Below are 8,351 nucleotides of genomic sequence, written 5' to 3' on the forward strand. Positions count from 1 at the left end.
GCTTTCTCTAAGCCCAGGAAAGAAAGGAGAAGGGAGGGAGCAGTAATAACAGCTTCCACCTACAGGTGAAGTGTTTGCCATTTGAGTGTCAATAAGCATGGTGAGGTACAAAGATGAACAACAACTCCATAAGGTCCCTGGAAATCAGAGTGTGTTATGCTATTGACAGAGCACTTATTGCTTGCCACTACAGACTAGAGCGCTTTATCTATGTTATCTCAGCTGGTGCTAAAATAGCCCTTCAAGGTGGCCCCGTTATTTAATGAGCCAGATTTCACCTGCAAGCAAGATCTGATACGGATTAGGACCCCATTCCTTCTGCTCCCAGGGTACTCAGGGTCAGCCCTGGCACAGTACTCCTTGATAGCAGTGTCAGCTCCTCCCGTTCTTTCAGAGCTCCCCAGTTCCCGCTTGCCTGTCCGTGGACATCATAGGTATTTAAAATTCTATTTTGCCAGGTTTGCACCACAATCCCTGTAGCCCTTTCTCCAGTGAACTAGTTCAGAACTACAGCCAAGGGTTACTTTGTGAAGGGTTATAGAAAATAATGTTCCTACAAGACTGCTCCCCCCCCCCAAAAAAAAAAGTGTGGCTTAGGAGGAGGGAGGGGAAATTAGCTAAACATTAAACCTCTCCCAGGACATCCTTTCCCAGTGACAATGGGCCCCAGGGAAGAAGCAAACTTATATCCCTTCCTGGGTTCATCCCCAGCATCTCCACCAAAAGTAAATATTTACCCCTTCCCAAACACAATGGGTCCTGAAGGGAGGAGGTGAACACTGGAACTCTAGGCCCTGGACTTTACCCTTTCCCATGGCAGAGCGAGTTCTGGAAGGAGAAAAGCAAACAGTGAAGCTCTAGGTAACAATGGTCCCAGACAATGAGTTTTCAAACTTTTTACAACTGCCTTCCTGAGTTAAAATTTCAACCTGCACAACTAGGCCCCTGAATGTCCAGACGGCATGTCCGCAATTTCCAATAACCAAGTCACCCCTATTATAAACTATAAGAGCCAGACTCCTTCTGTAACCTGGGGGCCATCTCCCGTGCCTGAATGATGGACTTCATGCAAAATAAAGGAAAGCCTGCTGATCCAAGGTTTGCTTCCCATCTCCTGCCTTTTTTTTTTTTTTTTTTTTTTTTTTGGTGCACCACGACCTAACACTTGGTAAGGTCCAGTCCCTGAAAAACGTCATCAACACACAGGGGATGCCCCACCACCAGGGGTTAGCACAGACTGGAGACTTCAAGGCTTATCCACCTCATTTTCTCTTCTGTTCAAGAGAGAGATGGGGACTTGGTCTTCTCTAAAGCTAGAAAAGCCCACAATCTGTGGACACACAAGGGAAGAACAGGAAGAAACATTCAGCAGGATATAGATATGCAATGGAAAAGGATTCTTCTTTCCCTACCTGGGCTACCTGGAAGTTTGAAGGTCAACTAAACACAGCAAATATCCGTCACCTTATTCTTGGTCTTTGGTACAGTATTTACCCCTTTCCCATGTGTACAGGTCTTCCCCTGTCAGCTCTAGTATCAGAGAAGCCTTCTTAAACACTTAAAAAGAGGCACGGTATATATTAAAAATAAGGGTGTGTGAGGTTATCTAGACACACACTCACACAGAGATACACATGTGTATGTGGGTAGATAATGCCTGTCTTTGTGTCCATTTGACTGCCACTTCCTACATTTGTGTGTGTATTTGTGTGAGTGTGTGTCTATAGCAAGTAGGAATCAAGTAGACACAAAAAATAGGCACTAGAAAGCATAAAAATCACGTTGATTAAGAAACAAAATGTCTTAGAACGCATGTTGACATTGAAGTGAAATGGGGTTTACTCCAAGCCTAGCTCCATCCATACCTGCTTTATGACACCAAGGTGTTTCCCTGTGTCCCACCACTGCATCCTCTTTTGCAAAAAGAAAAATGTCAATGCCAAAGGGTGGCTGTGAGAACTAAATAAACTCACCCATACACAGCAATGAACATGGTATCCTCCAACACATGTCCTCAAGCACAAGTTACTATTGCTGGTTGACAGAATCCTCCTCCTCATTCAGTTACTGTTACATTCATGAATGTAACATGTGACTTCAGCAGGGGGTAGAGGAAAGAAAACTAGCCACTCTAGGGCTGTCTGTGGAGGAGGAAGCTCATGGAAACACATTTTTACCTCCATTAACTAGGACTTAGGTTTGAACTGCTACAAAGGGTTGCGGGAGCTCTGTTATAAAAACTATAAATATCTTATTTCCCACAGGGATAAACAAATTAGCCTAGTAGCTGCCCAGCAAATATTCAGGGAACAAAATGTTACTTTTAACTATGAGGAAAGACAACACTCAAAGAAACATGCTCTGCTTTTCAGCCCTGCCTCTGAAGCACATCCATATTCTGAGTGACAAAGCAGAAAGAAGTCCAGCCCGGCAGCCAGTGCCCTTTGCAGAAGGGTGACATCCCACTGGTACTTATTTATAAAGTCAGAATCCTTCGAGAACCCCTGGATGTGTATGTATTTTACACTATGTGTTTTGCTTTCATTTAGTAATAGTAAGAATATCTACGGTCAGTCTTCTTCAAACACAGGAACCACACCTGGAGGTTAACTAGACATATTCCTGAGCACCAGCAAGGCCTATTTATTTCAAATGTAAAAGACCCTGAGGCTCACCTGTGGGAACACCTCCACCAACCTCTTTGTCTCAGAGGTGACAAACAGAAGGTGGGGGTGAGCCCAGCATCAAGTGATAGGAAGGAAAAGGGGGGTGAACCCCGATGATAGCCCGAATACTATTTCAATGCCTAGTTTACATACATATTGCTCCATGCTCTGCCCAGAATTATATATAAACTCCTAATCTGGCACCCCACAATGGGTTTTTCTGTAATCAGGCCCCCTCCCAGTTGGCAGGAGTTCTCTCTCTTCTTGCTTAAATAATCCTGCTCCGTTTTCTCTTCCCTTCCATGTTTGGAAGATTTTATTCTTCAAAATTTGTGAGACAAGGCCAGGCATGCCTGTAATCCCAGCAACTCAGGAGGCTAAGAAAGAAGATCGTGAGTTCAAAATCAGCCTCAGCAAAAGGGAGATGCTAAGGAAGTCACTGCGACCCTATCTCTAAATAAAATACAAAATAGGGCTGGGGATGTGGTTCAGTGGTTGAGTGGCCCTGAGTTCAATTCCCAGTACAAAAAAAAAAAAAGGAAATTGGTGAAGTGGTCCATGTTATGCTTTAAATATAACCCTTGCTGCTCTGCCACTTGCAACTTATTTTAAAAATGGACATTTTTCTTTCTCTTCCTCTCTCCCTGCTCCTCCCTAATCTCTCCCATCCCTAATCTCAGGAAAAACAGGATTACATTTCTTCCCTATTTTAGGCAGAGTTATCTGTCCCTGAGTCCATACCCACCAGACCTCTCTGGCCTGGTGCACTCCACAGATTGTGAACTAGTTCAGACAGGATGCAGCCCAGGGATTTGGGTTCAGTGTGTTTTGATGTCCTGATCTGGTCTGTCTAGTTCTTCCCTTGTCCTGATTGGCAGACATGATTGACAGGCATTTTTATACAACTTCAGGTGAAGGATGCATGCAGTGTCCCAGCATTCCCCAGGAAAGGCCACAGGGGATATCAAAACCACAATGCTAATGATATTACAATAGCATTTAATTTGCCAACGGTTACCCTTGGACATACTGCAGCTTGGTGTGCCCATCCAGGGGAGCAGTTGGGGCAGGTTTGACTGAGTGTTCTGCTTCCACATAGAACTCGCAGCTCTACAGCAACCAGGCGTAGCCCCCCATCATCCTGTCTTGGGACTCCTTCCCTTGGCTTGCCCCCATCTTCCCTTTCCTCCCTGTCTGTGGCCTTGCCTCTAGAATCGAGCCCTTCATCTCCACCACTCCTGTCTACCTTTCAGTATGACATTGAGTATCACTTCTAACCCATGTCCAGTGTTCAGGAGCCACATGAGGTGAGTGGCTGCCACACGAGCACAGACGTAAACCATTTCTATCATTGCAGACAGTCCTTCCTGGACAGCGCTGCTGGGAGTACTGTCCTTCACCATCAGACCCTTGAAATGACTCTGGGACAACCCACATTCTCATCTGTTCTTCTGAAGATGCAGGCAACGGCCACTGGCCTTTCTCCCCGGCAAGACTACTTTGTGGCCACTCTAAGACAGTCACAGGACAAACATGAAGCCAAAGCCCAACATCCCCGTCCATCCATCTGTCCGTCTGCCTACCCCGTGGTGTTTAATATCAGTTACAGCAGCAGTGGGTGACCATCAGAGGATTCCTGTGAGCAGAGCACAGGTGGTGTGGTCCTTGCTGAGATGGCAGAGCATGAGTTCCTTGAAGCACCCTGCCACCTAAGCGGTGGAGTCTAGCGTTAGGGAGAAGTGTCAGTTGCCTGTGAATGTGGATTATAACCAGGGTTCCAGTAGGCAGACCCAAGGCCAAGGGGAAGCCACAGGAAGGCGAATTCCTTGTGGAGCAGAGTCTGTTTCTCTGCAGACACTAAACCACCCACACGCACTGGAAAATCTTAAGCCAATTTCACAACTAATTTTCATGATAATGGAGAGCAGACTGCTCTTCATTGTGAGGCACAGTCACGCAGAGATGTGCCTCCTAGGCTGAGCCTTCATTTAGATTACAAATGTCCCAGCTCAGTCATCACTGGTAATTAAACCTCCTTGATTGTTCTATTACACAAAGATTACATGACAGTAAAGGATTCGAACATAACTAATCTTTATCTCATTTCTAAAGGTGCGCGGAAATGAGAACCAACGCTTAAAATGTGAATGATGCTTACTCATAAGTGTGTGTCAGCTTTGGGCAGGCCTGGCTCATGGAGAACCAGAGATTTAAGGCGTCTTAATATGTAAGCATATATCTATTTTATTCTTTCACCATGAAAATTAAACATGGATGAAAAACACCAACCATGAAATCTCATTTATAGTAGCCAGAAATAAATTGCCAGCATTTATATTTTATAACTCATGGCAGTTCCAGGGGCATTTTTCCTATAATTCCTACAGAAACCTTTGATTCCTAATTCACACCTATTGCCAGAAATCAAGGACCAACTTTCAGGCTACTTACTTCTTGCCTGCTAATTTCTGCTTTTTAAATTCATTTATTTTCTCAGACTCAGGTTCAATTTCCATTTCCAAGACTTCAGAGTATAGACTTGCATCAAAATCACCAAATCAGGATTTGGTTGCAAATGCAGTTTTGAGTCCCTTCTGAGGCAGCATCCCTGAGGTTATGGCCAAAGTTCCTGTGTTGAATAAGCCCAGGAAGATGCTGTACAGGTGCTTTGACACAAAATCCCTTATGGGCAAGGGCCAATTATTACAGGTCTCTGCCTCTCCAACATCCAACCAGATGCCCAGCCAAAAAATAGCAATCAGAAAGCATGCTGAACCAAACTCTTTTTTTTTTTTTTTTTTTTTGTACTGGGGATTGAACTCCACCACTGAGCCACATTCCCAGCCCTATTTTGTATTTTATTTAGAGACAGGGTCTCGTTGACTTGCTTAGTACCTTGTTGTTGCTGAGACTGGCTCTGAACTAGATCCTCCTGTCTGTCAGCCTCCAGAGCCGCTGGGATTATGGGCGTTCACCACCGCACCCAGTAGGTCTTTCCTTTTTAACAGTATTTTAATAAAAAACAAAATGTCACATTCTGTGGAATTCTGCTGCTCCAACCCACTTGCTATAAAACAATTCAGTCAATACCCTCAGAGCCTCTTTGATGTGACCTGCCCATATTGCCAGCTCCCCAGACCAGAAAGAAAGATGGTTCCCATGGTACCAGGACTGGTACCTCCTGGCCCTTGGTAGCCATTCTGTCTTCTTCTCTCTAGGGTTGCCACATCACCAAGTATCAGAAGCAGGTGGCCTTATCATCTGTGGAACCCTGAAACCACTGTCTTCTATCTTTACATCAGAGTCACTCAGAAGCTTGCTTCAAAATGCACGTTCCTGCGTGGATTTCCAACTAGAGGCAAGAACCTGCAAGGTGGGGTTTGGGGAATTGGGTTGTGCAGACAACACCCCATCCCCAGATGATTTTGACACTGAAGACCCCTGAATTATTTGTAGAGAAATTTTATTTAACTCAGTCCTTGAAGATGTCCCTCTACTTCCTCTTTTGGGGAGTAAAGTGGGGGCGGGGCTGTGTCCCCTGGACTATTCTTGATTTAGGAGGTGGAGTAAGAGCTGCTGGGCTGGGGTGGAGTGGGGGGTGAGCTGGCAGGAATAAGAGGGGGAAGTCCCTTCTTTGTCAAATGCTCAACCCTGCACCTATAAACATGATGCAGCACTCTTGTTTGGTTTTTGGTACCAGAGATATGCTTTACCACTGAGACACATCCCCAGCCCTATTACATATTTTATTTAGAGACAGGGTCTCTCTGAGTTGCTTAGGCTTTCACTAAAATTGCTGAGGCTGGCTTTGAACTCCACGATCCTCCTGCCTGAGCCTCAAGAGTGGCTGAAATTATAGGCATGTGCCGCTGCACCCGACTGATATAGCACTCTTGGATGCAAGACTTAATCTGAAAACCTTTCCTCCAAGAGCTTTTAGAGGACCTCTGAAAACGGAGGGAGGTAGTGGGGGAAACTCACATTTTCCTTTTCTTTTTTTTTAAATTTTACGTATTTATATGGTACTGGGGATGCACCCCAGGGCCTCATGCATGCCAGGCAAGTGCTTTTCCACTGAGCTACATCCCCAGCCCTTTTTGGTTTCTTTTGAGACAGGGTTGCCCAAGCTGGTCTTGAACTTGGGATCCTCCTGCCTCAGGCTCCAGAGAAACTCACATTTCTTCAGTGTTGTTTTCCCAGGAACATTAATTAATTAACATTAATTAATTCCCTGCCCACACCCAGGCGAAGGTACCTACTTCAGTTGCTCCACACTCCTGAGGGCACTCAGGCCCCCTTTCCTAGAGTAGAGCCTTTACGTGACCTTACAGCTCAGTGTTGATTGCAGCTTTCCTCCCCAGACAGCCTCTGCTCCTCAGAGCTGACTGATGTTTTCTTTATCTCTCCATCTCCCAGCCCACACCCTCAAGTGCTGCTCAAATTCAGGATCCAGTTGTGAGGTGTGCAGACAAGGCCCACCCTGGCATCTGGGATGTGCTCCCTGAGAGGCCTGCACCAATGGGTGTTGGCTGTGCGGCAGCCTGACCTGCTTAGAACATTGCTTCTCTTCATCGCAGCCTCCAGAATTACATTATTACCCACAGATCTGTGCAAAGCAGAGACAAGTCATTTCTCCTAGTATACTGTCAGTTTTCCTGGAAGTTCTGTTGTCTTGTAGGAGCCGACTCACAGGCTGTCTATCAAGATCATATTTCTCCTTGTGACGCCCCTGTGCTATGGCTTCCAGTCTCATCAAAGCCATGAAAGCTAATTTTACAGCAGTATTTCTGAACGTGAAAGAAGGAACCATGCATATAGCTTTGGCCACCAGAGGTACCTTGGAGGCTGCATTTTGCATGAAGGCCAACCAGACCCCTTCAACACTCTGACTTTTGGGTGCTGGGAATATGGGGGCTTTTCAGAAAGTTTAGCAACAATTTTTTTTTTTCTGGTTTCTTGAGCCCAGACTTTCAGAAAAGCGCTCCCCCCCCCCCCCACCCAGTGTCTCCCACTGCCAACCCATCTTCCACCTGCTGCCACAGAGATCTTCCTACAACCCAGATTTCTTCTTCCTTTTCCTTTAGAAAGAAGGCAGATCTCCATCTGGTTGTGGCTTCCAAGGACTTCTCATCTACGTCCAGGGCTCCGTTCTGTAGGAACGGCCCCTTAGAATAGGACTCCCTGAACCCACCCAGGCTTGACTTCTGCTGTTCCCTGCTCTCTGACTGCTGTCTTTCCCACCTGGGCCTCTTGAAATCCCACCTAACTCTCAAACCCCACACCCTGAGGCCCAGGTAGAGATCACTGGATGGGATCAACACCTGGCTTCATCATTTACTTGCTGTGCGACTATGGGAAAGGCACTCCCACTCTGAGCCTTAGTTTGTTCACCTTCAAAAATGAGGACTGAGTCAAAGGATGTATAAAGAAGAGAAGACCAAGTCCCCAAACAGCTTTCACCTTCCAACTCAATCCTCTGAACCACTGTTCCCTGCCTTCTCACCCAGAGCCAAGAACACACTGAATTACCAGAACTGAGAGTGTTTGTTATCACCCCACTACACTTGGAGACTTTAGAGGTCAAGGGCTGATGCCTCATGCCTGGCACTTAGGAGCCACTTGGATGAGGGGTTAGTGTATCTCCTTCTTCACAGTGAGACCTACACAGGGTCATTTCTTCAGTGT

This window comes from Callospermophilus lateralis, chromosome 18 (assembly GCF_048772815.1).
Source record: "Callospermophilus lateralis isolate mCalLat2 chromosome 18, mCalLat2.hap1, whole genome shotgun sequence".
NCBI classification, from domain to species: domain Eukaryota; kingdom Metazoa; phylum Chordata; class Mammalia; order Rodentia; family Sciuridae; genus Callospermophilus; species Callospermophilus lateralis.